Source organism: Haliotis asinina, chromosome 1, assembly GCF_037392515.1.
Source record: "Haliotis asinina isolate JCU_RB_2024 chromosome 1, JCU_Hal_asi_v2, whole genome shotgun sequence".
Classification (NCBI taxonomy): Eukaryota; Metazoa; Mollusca; class Gastropoda; order Lepetellida; family Haliotidae; genus Haliotis; species Haliotis asinina.
The window spans coordinates 100,058,309-100,068,540 of NC_090280.1; the positions used below are offsets into that span (position 1 = coordinate 100,058,309).

The 10,232-nt window shown below is 38.4% G+C and overlaps 1 pseudogene; it reads right to left on the minus strand.

Annotated features, from left to right (window-relative positions):
• Positions 1 to 702: 702 nt before the first annotated feature.
• On the minus strand, positions 703 to 9,653 carry LOC137277499 (putative nuclease HARBI1; annotated as a pseudogene).
• Between the last annotated feature and the right edge of the window lie 579 nt (positions 9,654 to 10,232).

Genomic DNA, 10,232 nt, shown 5'->3' on the forward strand with positions numbered 1-10,232 from the left:
GGTAACCAACAAAAGATGATGTCGCATTGGCCAGTAGCAAGATCATTATATAATTCAATAATTTCTACTAAAAGTGGATGTTTACATGATACATTTTAATCGCCTGAAGACAAGAAAGAGAGTCTGAATAGATTATATATTGTTTACGCTTAGGGTTTCTTTGAATATATTTAAGATCTGTTAATATGACGTTAGCTTCTGCTGTAAAAATACCTGGTAACTGTTATCAGGTAATCTGGAAGATATTGTTCTGGATCCAATGACAGTGGCACAAGCTACTGCGCCACCATCCTTGGACCCATCTGTAAATAAGGATTTGTAATTGTTATATTTAGTTATTAATTGATTATATTGCTGTTTATATTGTAATTCGTTAGTTTCTGACTTTTTACATGTAGTTAGGTCAACGTGAGGCCTAACCTAAGTTGGAAAGGAGCTATATTTTCCAGCTCAGTGCCAGCAGCAGTAATAAATGGCTTAATTCTGAGCCCAAGAGGCGGAACAAGAGAAGGTTCGCAAATCCTCATGGAGGTGATTGAATTCGTTAGAGTATAGTTTCGTGATGTATTGTAAAGCTACTTTTATTCTGCGTTGTGTAAGAGATGGTTCATCTGCCTCGACGTAGCTACTGTCAACAGGAGAGGTTCTAAAGGACCCAAGACAAAGCCTTAGTCCTTGGTGGTGAACAGAATCTAACAGTTTTTAGTCTGCTTTCTCCACCATAGACGATGGAACCATAATCAAGTTTTGAACGAACCAGGGGCCCGTTTCACAAAACTCTCGTAAGCCTATGATCTCGTAACTTTTCTCGTAGCATTTGTATCTGGCATACTGTAACATAGGAGATGCAAATGCTACAAGGAAAGTTACGAGATCGTAGGCATACGAGAGTTTTGTGAAATGGGGCCCAGTGATCGATACAGATGGAGGAGGGTAGCTTGATCCCCCATTTAGAATTTGAAATAACTTTTAATTAATCAAGTGCCTTCAGGCATGTAGATTTAAGGGATTTGTTATGAGGCAGAAACGTGAAGTGCGGGTAAAAACTTAATGGATAGAAAATATTTCATTATAATCTTCTTCATTATCTGAATTGAAATTGATAGGCCTCTTTTCTTGCTGTTTTTATATTGCAGGAATTTAGGCACATAATTAGAAGAGAAAGGGTGTTTAGGAAGAGTTACATCCAATTTGTTCGCAATATCTGATTCATCAGTATGTAATTCATCTTCATGTTAAGATGACGGACTCTAGATTTAGTACCTTCACCTTTTATTTTCTGAACCATGTTCCATACCTTGGGCATGGGTGTCCGAGAATTTATTTTGGATACATAATTTTGCCAAGATCGGCGTTTATTCTGTTTAAACGTACGTCGCGCTTTAGCATTTAAAATTTTGAATTTATTTAAATTATGCACCATAGGATGGTGATGGAAATAATGTTCTGTCTTTTTCCTTGTCTTCCTAGCTTGTTTGCATTCATCGTTGAACCATGGTTTCCGGATATGCGGAACTACAGAGGACTTTGGTATACACTCATCAGCTATGTAATTCAGTTCATCAGAAAAGCATTTGATAGCGTCAGGAACATCAATAAAATGTTCCCATTTAAGACATTTAAGAGTTTTTCATAGAAATGCCAGTTAGCCGGATAAAAGCCAGTGGCTTTATCACCTGGAGGAGAATAACAATGATATGCGTTGAACTGACGTAAATTTACAGAATCTGTCTGCTTCAGATACGTTTCCTGTAAGCAGATGGTTGAAAATCCTGGTCTAGTTGCTGAAGTTCATAAATGTTATTTTTAAGGCCTCTGCAGTTCCACTGTAGAATGTTCGAAGAAAGTATTTCTTCGGGGGATTTATTGGGGATCTACCCCTTGCCTTTGTAGAGGGCGACATGCTATGTGCCCTGTGGGGAATGTTTTCTGACACATCCATGTCCTCCAAAGATCCAGATTTGTTAAACAGCTGGATTTTGTTTGCTGAACCTTTCGAGGGTCTGTCACTCTGACATTTTTGTGAAGATACATTTCCTGATTTCGCCAGATGTTTTGGACAGTCTCTCACATTTGCTTGAGGATCAGAATTTTGGACTTGTTCTTTGGTTTCAGCAAAGCTAGTGTCTTGTGTAAATTTTATTTTGAAAGATGAGTGATTTCCTTCACAATTGGTAATTTTTTGATGGTGCTGTTGCAGTCATCCATCATGTGAGTTTTCTCACTACGATGAGCACATGTAACAGATGATTTACATGTATTGACACCATGGCCGTATCTTTGGCATTTAAAGCATCTTAAAGGATTAGGATGTTACAGTAGCCAGCCTTTATTGATTTTGGAGCAAGAGGACACGAAAAGGAAAACAGGTATGTGTTTGTTTGAAAGGTTTCAATATTTCTACGAGTTGTGAAGCGCTGAACAGAAGTTATTCCTTGATCCTTCATCTCTGACACGATATTAAATTCTGTCATGTCAGCAAACAAGTGATCACGGTCTCGCACTATTCGTTTACTGGTGTTCAAGGTTCTGTGTGCTGAGACCGACACAGGAATGTTAACAAACAATTCAGTCGCCATCAGGTTTGTGGCTTGCTGCCGTGTACTACATTCAACAAGTGGATCACCTGAAGGCAAGCGTCTGATGTTTTTGACTTCACCCGCAATTCCTTATATTCCCTTAGATACCACAAAATGGTTCAATTTCAGTGGTGGAGTGTCAATTACGATAAAGCGTGGCCAGTAGTCAATTGATTTAGTGGAGCTATGTTCAGTATTATCAGGATCAATGTCAAGTGGACGTTTTGTCTTTTTAGTAGGGGTTTGGTATTCCATGGTTAGTATTTATTGGTTCATCACCCGAGCTCCCCACCCACCACGGAGTATCACAAGGACAATGCTAAAAACACGCGAATCTCCAGCTTGCAGCACCAAGGATACCCGGACGATATACTCCAGCAGAAAAGTTAAATGATTAATAGTTTCACCAGACCAGGACCATGAGCCACCGCCTTCTGTACATACGACTCTAGGCAAAACATACATAAAATGATGCACTTGAAATAACAATCTCAAAATGGTTATGCCAAGCTTGAAAAATCAAATTAACAGTTTTATAAATTTAGAGCATTACTTAGTTGTAGCCCAGGGCTTGGCGTGACCAGCCGATTGATAGAACTGGGCCAGTTCTATCACCCGTCTAGGTGAAGTAAGGGCCGAAGTGGTGTGTTGACCAATAGGAGCAAAATGGTTCAGTCTTCTACTGCCCTCAACCGCCAGAATATCGACCTCCACCGACACGGGACACAACTCACGCCAAACAGGTTGTCCAATTCGATTTGACCAGCAATTGGGTGCTATGGACCTAGTTGATCAGTGTCCACACAGGGGGTTGGCGAGCTCTTAGCGTTACCCAGCACCCATCCCGAGGAGGTGGCTTGCCACGGGTGCCTGATATGGGAATGGAAATGGAAAATCACATTTGATCTCACTTTCCGGTAATCAAACGTGTCAGCTTGGATTTCATCATTACCGTGTTTATATCCAGGCACTGACACAAGTGGAGACAGTTCTAAGAATATACTGGGATCTTGAAACACGTAGACACAAACACTGTCTTTCCCGGCTTTTAATCGAACTCACGACTACAATATATCAGGCACCCGTGGCGAGCACACCCTCATCCCAGTCTTTCTCTGTCTCAAAACAATAAGTCTTGATCATATTTTTCAAAGTTTGATGAAACGTCTCTAAAGCTCCCTGTGAGTCTGGATGATAAGCACTAGACTTAACTTGTTTAATACCTAACTGGTACATAGCTTGTTGAAAAACCTTAGACATAAAGTTTGAGCCCCGATCAGAATGAACAACATCTGGCAAACCAACTAAGGTCAAAAACTTGATCAAAGACTTGACAATCAAAGGGTAACAATCCTACAAAACGGAATTGCTTCAGGAAATCTGGTAGAAGCACACATGATTGTGAGTAAATACTGATTACCAGACTTAGTCGTAGGTAGTGGACCAACACAATCAACAATAACTCTACTAAAAGGTTCCTCAAATGCCATTATAGGTTTCAAGGGATCGGAATTAATTTTCTGATTTGGTTTTCCAACAATTTCGCATGCATGACAGGTCTTACAAAATTCAGCCACATCATGTCTCAGACTGGGCCAAAAGAAATGTGAGAAAATTTTCTCACAAGTTTTGTTTAAACCCAAATGACCTGACATGGAACTTTCATGTGCCAATGAAAGTACATGTTTTCGAAATACTTTCGGTACTTTCCATTTATCCTCTGCAGGAACATCCGGCGACCTATATTTCCTTATCAGAACACCATCCTTGTAGTAATAACAAACTGGAACCTTGCTAACCTCAAAAGAAACAGCCTGACTAGCCAACTTCCGCACTTCAACATCCTCACCCTACGCACTTATAAGCTGCTCTTTGGAAAGAACATGTTCACTACCTGACAAACTATCTGACTTTTCAAGAAGTCCCGAAGAGCTACTACTCTCTGAAGATAAGTCCTCTGTCTCCACCTCACACAAAGAATGATCCATAAAAGTACCTGACAAATCATAAATGGTATCATTCTGCAAAGAAGTCTTGGAAGAAATGCCTTTCAACATTGAACGAGCCACTGCACAAGAAGGAAAAATCCCCTGAAATTCATCCTCCAACTTGAAGGTCCCGGGGTAGAATAGGCCTTCAGCAACCCATGCTTGCCATAAAAGGCGACTCAGCTTGTCGTAAGAGGCGACTAACGGGATCGGGTGGTCAGGCTCGCTGACTTGGTTGGCACATGTCATCGGTTCCCAATTGCGCAGATCGATGCTCATGTTGCTGATCACTGGATTGTCTGGTCCAGACTCGATTATTTACAGACCGCCGCCATATAGCTGTAATATTGCTGAGTGCGGCGTAAAACTAAACTCACTCACTCACTGTACTATCTGAACTCTCCGGCGAAACAGTGACAATAGGATCAGCGCCAACTTTTAAACTGGAGTTTGTAACATGGAGACACCAAATGACCTGGGGCGGTATTCTAAAAAAGTCTAAGATTTCTCTTAAGTTTTGTCTTAAGTTTTCAAAAATTGACTTAGCTAAGTCAGAAACTTAAGTTCGTATTCATAAAGTGACTTAGTCAAAAACTTAGCTGAGTCGAAAGTTAAGTCAATCATAAACTTAAGTTCTTGGCCGCGGTGCGTGCGCATCGTTGCTAATGGGAAAATACCAGCAACGGAAAACTTCCGGTGGAACTCTTTAATGCAAGAAAATAAAAAGTGACGTCAAGCGGGGATTCCCCTCTGTCATCGGAACGCAGACGACAAGAAATCTGTCAGCATGGCCGAGACCGATGCTAGCAAGAAAAGAAAACCCAACTGGCATAAAGAAGAATGTCTGCTGTTAGCAGAATTAGTGAAGGAGAGGAAGACTGTAATAGAGGGGAGATTCGGACCGGGTGTGACTTCGGCAAACCGACATGAGGAGTGCATTCAACATGTTAAAGAACGTCTTATCAGGATAAATTTGATAACACGTAATTATGTATAATTACCTCATGAATTGATGGTACATTGTACAATAGGAAATATATACGAACCTTCAACATCATCAATTAGTATAGAAATTTACGAGCACCATTTAATGCATTTTATCAATTTTTGTGTAAACTGATTTTTTAAAAAATGGTTGATTTGCAACAATTCCCTCCTTGTAATATAAAGTATTATGCTGTCAGTAATGATTGTTTATTTACAGAAATATTCCATACATTCTTTTCTACAGACCAAAAGTCGTTTGCTTCAACTTATAATGTCCCTGAGTAATGGTACACAAATACTAAATCAGAGAAATCATTAATCATAATGAAAAAATACTTTTACATTAATTTGAAAATTGTCATGTTCTCTCCTGAAACAGAAGAATGCCAAAACCAAATTTGTTATTTTCAAACCAAGGATCCAAGTAATATTAATCCAAATGCTAACCAATTTTTGTCTTAGAAAATCACAGACACCCTCAATGCAAATGGTCACAAACAAAGAGGAGGTCATTAAGAAATGGAAGAATCTGAAGAGTGCCGGAAAAAGTGCTTACAGCACATTCAAGAATTCAACAACTGCAACCGGTAATTTTTAGATTTAATTTCCTTCAAAGAGTAATATATCTGGGATAAGGCCTAACAAATTTCCTTGGGGTTCCCATGTCTCTACTGACCCAAACTTTTCCCACTGACCATAACAATTTTACTCACCATAATAAATCCGACTTTCTTTCAGTTATGTAAGTATTTTAAAAGCACAGGAGAAAACCTAAAGTAGTATAATATCACACCATTGTGTATGAATTATAAAATCACAAAAACATCAACTTTCAGTTTTGTGTGAGGTAAATCTGTTCATTGCCATGAACAAAATTGATCATCTATATTTCATATGAGCAGGTGACTGTGGGTTGATTGTGTAATATTTTTAATCTCACCAATGCGGTATGTTATAGTAGTATAATTAATTCAAAGTAAGTCTGACTATATTTTCAGGCGGTGGACCACCCCCAACACCTATAAGCACTGTCACAGAGGCGGTGGTGGACTGTATTGGCAGGGATAACACTGTCCTAACAGGGATTGGGCCAATGTCAATGGATTCAAGCTTCATACAGCTCCTACAGCTAGATCAATCCTTCGAAAAGTAGGTAATAAGTTATTGATAGTATTATATGAGTTCCCCAGGCTACATGCATGACTGACTGTGTGAATTCATAATGTAAAATTAGAAATTAGTTAAAGCCTTCTTTTAAGATATAAAATAAGAACAGAAAACAGGAATTGAAAAGCAAATACGTTTAAGGATTGACTGTGTATTTATTTCGTTGCATTGAAGTATGAAACTAAAAACCAGTGTGCAAACTTTTGTAAGAATCCGCTACTACGTAATCGTAATCTGTTAAACTATTTCACATCCAAGGAATTATTTATTAATTGTAATGTAATTGCATGATCTTATGAGAGACTTTAATAGTCTGATGTTTAGGGTGTAAATTATACCCCCTCTACAGAGTAAGGGGGGTATATAGAGTTCACTCTGTCCGTCCATCCTTTCATCCCAAAATTTGGACCTGAGCATATCTCTGAAAGTTTACATGTTAGGTTCACCAAACTTCACATACATGTTAATCATTACCGATAGATGTGCCTTTTGCTATTTGGAAGTTTGTTTTTTTTTAAAATGTTGGGGATTTTTTGCTGTTTCCATGGAAACATGACTATTTATTTGCAAAGTGTGCAACATGAGACAGTCAATTTCAATTTTATGTCAGGTTTCCACAGGAAAAATAATGTTTCCATAAATTGTTAGTCTAATTAGTACATGGGAAGTAGGGGTATGTAAGCTTTGTTCAATTCTACACTTGTTTCAATTATACTTATGATTACATAGCTCTATCAATAAGCATTGATTTATACACTTTACTGTAGTGTGTGAACAGTGCTCATTGTTCTCATGTTACCATGTTGGTTATATATAAACTGCTATATGTAATATAACTCAACACTGCAATTAGTATATTGTTAGAATATACCGGGATGCATCATGTGTTCTGTTCTTATTGATACTGTATTGTAGAAAATTGGGTTGGTTTCAGAAACTAATCTTTTCTACCAGTCCTAATAAATGTTGGAAATAATTTTGATATTTGCTTCAGTCAATCAATAATATATGTCATCGGACTTACATGGAAAGTGAGTCCTTGCAAACTGCTCCCTGTAACGAACTCCCATCAAACCTTGTGGAGGCAGGACTGCTGGTACTGCGGCTGCATTGCGCTGTGGTATACCATCAGCTGGTGGAATTGGAATATTACGTTCCTTGCAAATATTATGCAAAACATCGCTGGCCATAATGATCTGAAACACATGAAATGACACAATGGCAAAATCTCCAATGAACATGACACATCTTATTACAGCCACTTACAAGATATTACTAAATTGAGTGATTTCTCAATGACATATTTGTATCCCGTCATTTAGCCTCTCATTTTTACCTTGCAAGTTCTCTCTGGGGATTGCCTGATTTCACCATGAAGGACTCCAAATCTGCGCTTCAGTTGGCCAATTCCACGCTCAACACAACTCCTTGTGATCTTGTGTGCTCTGAAAATAATTGTCTTAATATCAAAATATATCCAAATAACTTTGGTTCACACCAGTTTAAAAAAAAAAAACAAAAAGAAAAACATGAATGGGGTTAATAATGATATTATTGTATTTATTTAGTGCCTAATATGCTCCATAGAGATGCTCAGTGGGACTGAAGCAACATTGGGAAAGGGAATAGTTCACACAGCTTTACAGAAGAGAAGCATGAATTGATAGGTGTTAAGTAGATATGTAAGATTTTGGGTTCCTTAATCTTCTTATGTTATTTGAATTCAATTTTACTGAAAAAAAATTCAGGTATATTATTGTCAGAATGTGCATTATCATGAAAAAAAAAACTAGAAAAAGTTGAAGATAGATACAAATTACTTTGATGTGATCTGATCAGTGTTTTGTGTCAGTGCCAAATTAATGTTCTTACATTGAAACACATTATTATCAAATCATTGAATTTATATTATTATTATTCAAATGATTATGATAATAAATATGATCACCTGTTGGATATATACTTGCATGTAACGCAAGGTTTAATTTGGTTATTTTTTTTCCGTATTATGTGTATCCAATTATGATCGCAAGTTTTTACAAACTAGCAAGGGAGGTTACTCCAACATTTTGTGGATAGTTCTTACCGGTTGTAGCGTGCCTGGCTGCCGGGTTCTGGGCGAAGGAATGGAGTAAGCAGCCAACGTTTAGACGGATAACCACTATCACCGAGAAGGTGACACCCAGCTGGCAAGTTGTTGCTCTCCATTAAACGGAAGAGACCACTCTGAGAGAGGATTCTTGAGTCGTGTGTGGACCCAGGCCAGCGTGCCACGATGTCAATGATACGGTCGAAGGGATCGAACACTACCTGAAAAATACAAATCCACGGCAAGTTTACAAATTTCTTACAACAAAATCGACGATTCAAAATTTTGTGAGATTATTTGGAAATAAGCTTTGAGAACACAAATATATGAATCTGTGAAGAAAATACCTGTGTGTTTATGCTGTGGTAGTGATGTCGATTGACGTAAACATCCTCATTTACAGTTGGTGCCTGTATTTGTATATGCGTGCCGTCAATGACGCCGATCACCCCTGGGAAGTTCGCCGTCCGGTGAAACTCCACCTTGCTGCGTTGACACTGCGGGACTGGGAAAATGTATAAACCGTGCCACCATGGCAGGGGCGGACAAGGCTTCAACAGTCGTGTATATCGCACGTGATACGCTCGGTTGACTCAACCCGTGATCATCCCCATTACACAATTGAAACTTGCCTGTTGCCAGAAACCTCAAAGTTACTAAGAGCTTTGTTGTTGCATCAATAGCATGATTCCGTCCAGTCAGTGGCTGTATTTGTGCTCCAATAAGTTGCAATAAAAACCTAATACCTTGTTGATTCAGTCTGTATCTTCTAAGTAGTTCCTCATCATTCATATCATTGAATCTGTTGGATCTTGGTAAATATACACGCTGTGCGGCTGCCATTTTGGTTAGACTTAAGTTGAAATCCTATATTTAAGCCTACATGGGTGCAGGCTTAAGAACTAAGTAAAAAACAACAACAAGACTTAAGTCTAAAACTTTTATTGAATATGACTAAGAATAAAGCAGTGATTTAAGACAAAACTTAATTCAAAACTAGAATTTGAACCTGTTCTAACACCACTGTAACCTGCATGTCCTGAAGTCTTAACCGGGGAAAAGCCATTTTGGCCAGAAAATTTTGTATAACCTGGAGAACTCTTCTGAGTCAAACAATAATCATCTGCCAACATTGCTGCCTTAGGTAAGTCATCAACCTTTTGTTCATCCAAATAAGTCTTAAGGTCAGCATGAACACTCTGCTTGAAATCTTCCATCAACACTAACTGGCTCAAACCATCAAAATCTGTGACCTCCTTAGATCCACACCACCTATCAAATAATATTTCCTTTTCTCTAGCAAACTCTACAAAAGTCTCATTGTCCCTTTTGTGAGCTTTTCTGAATTTCTGACGATAAGCCTCAGGTACTAACTCATAAGCTTTCAAAATTGTTTTCTTGACAAGTTCATAATCTGAGCTT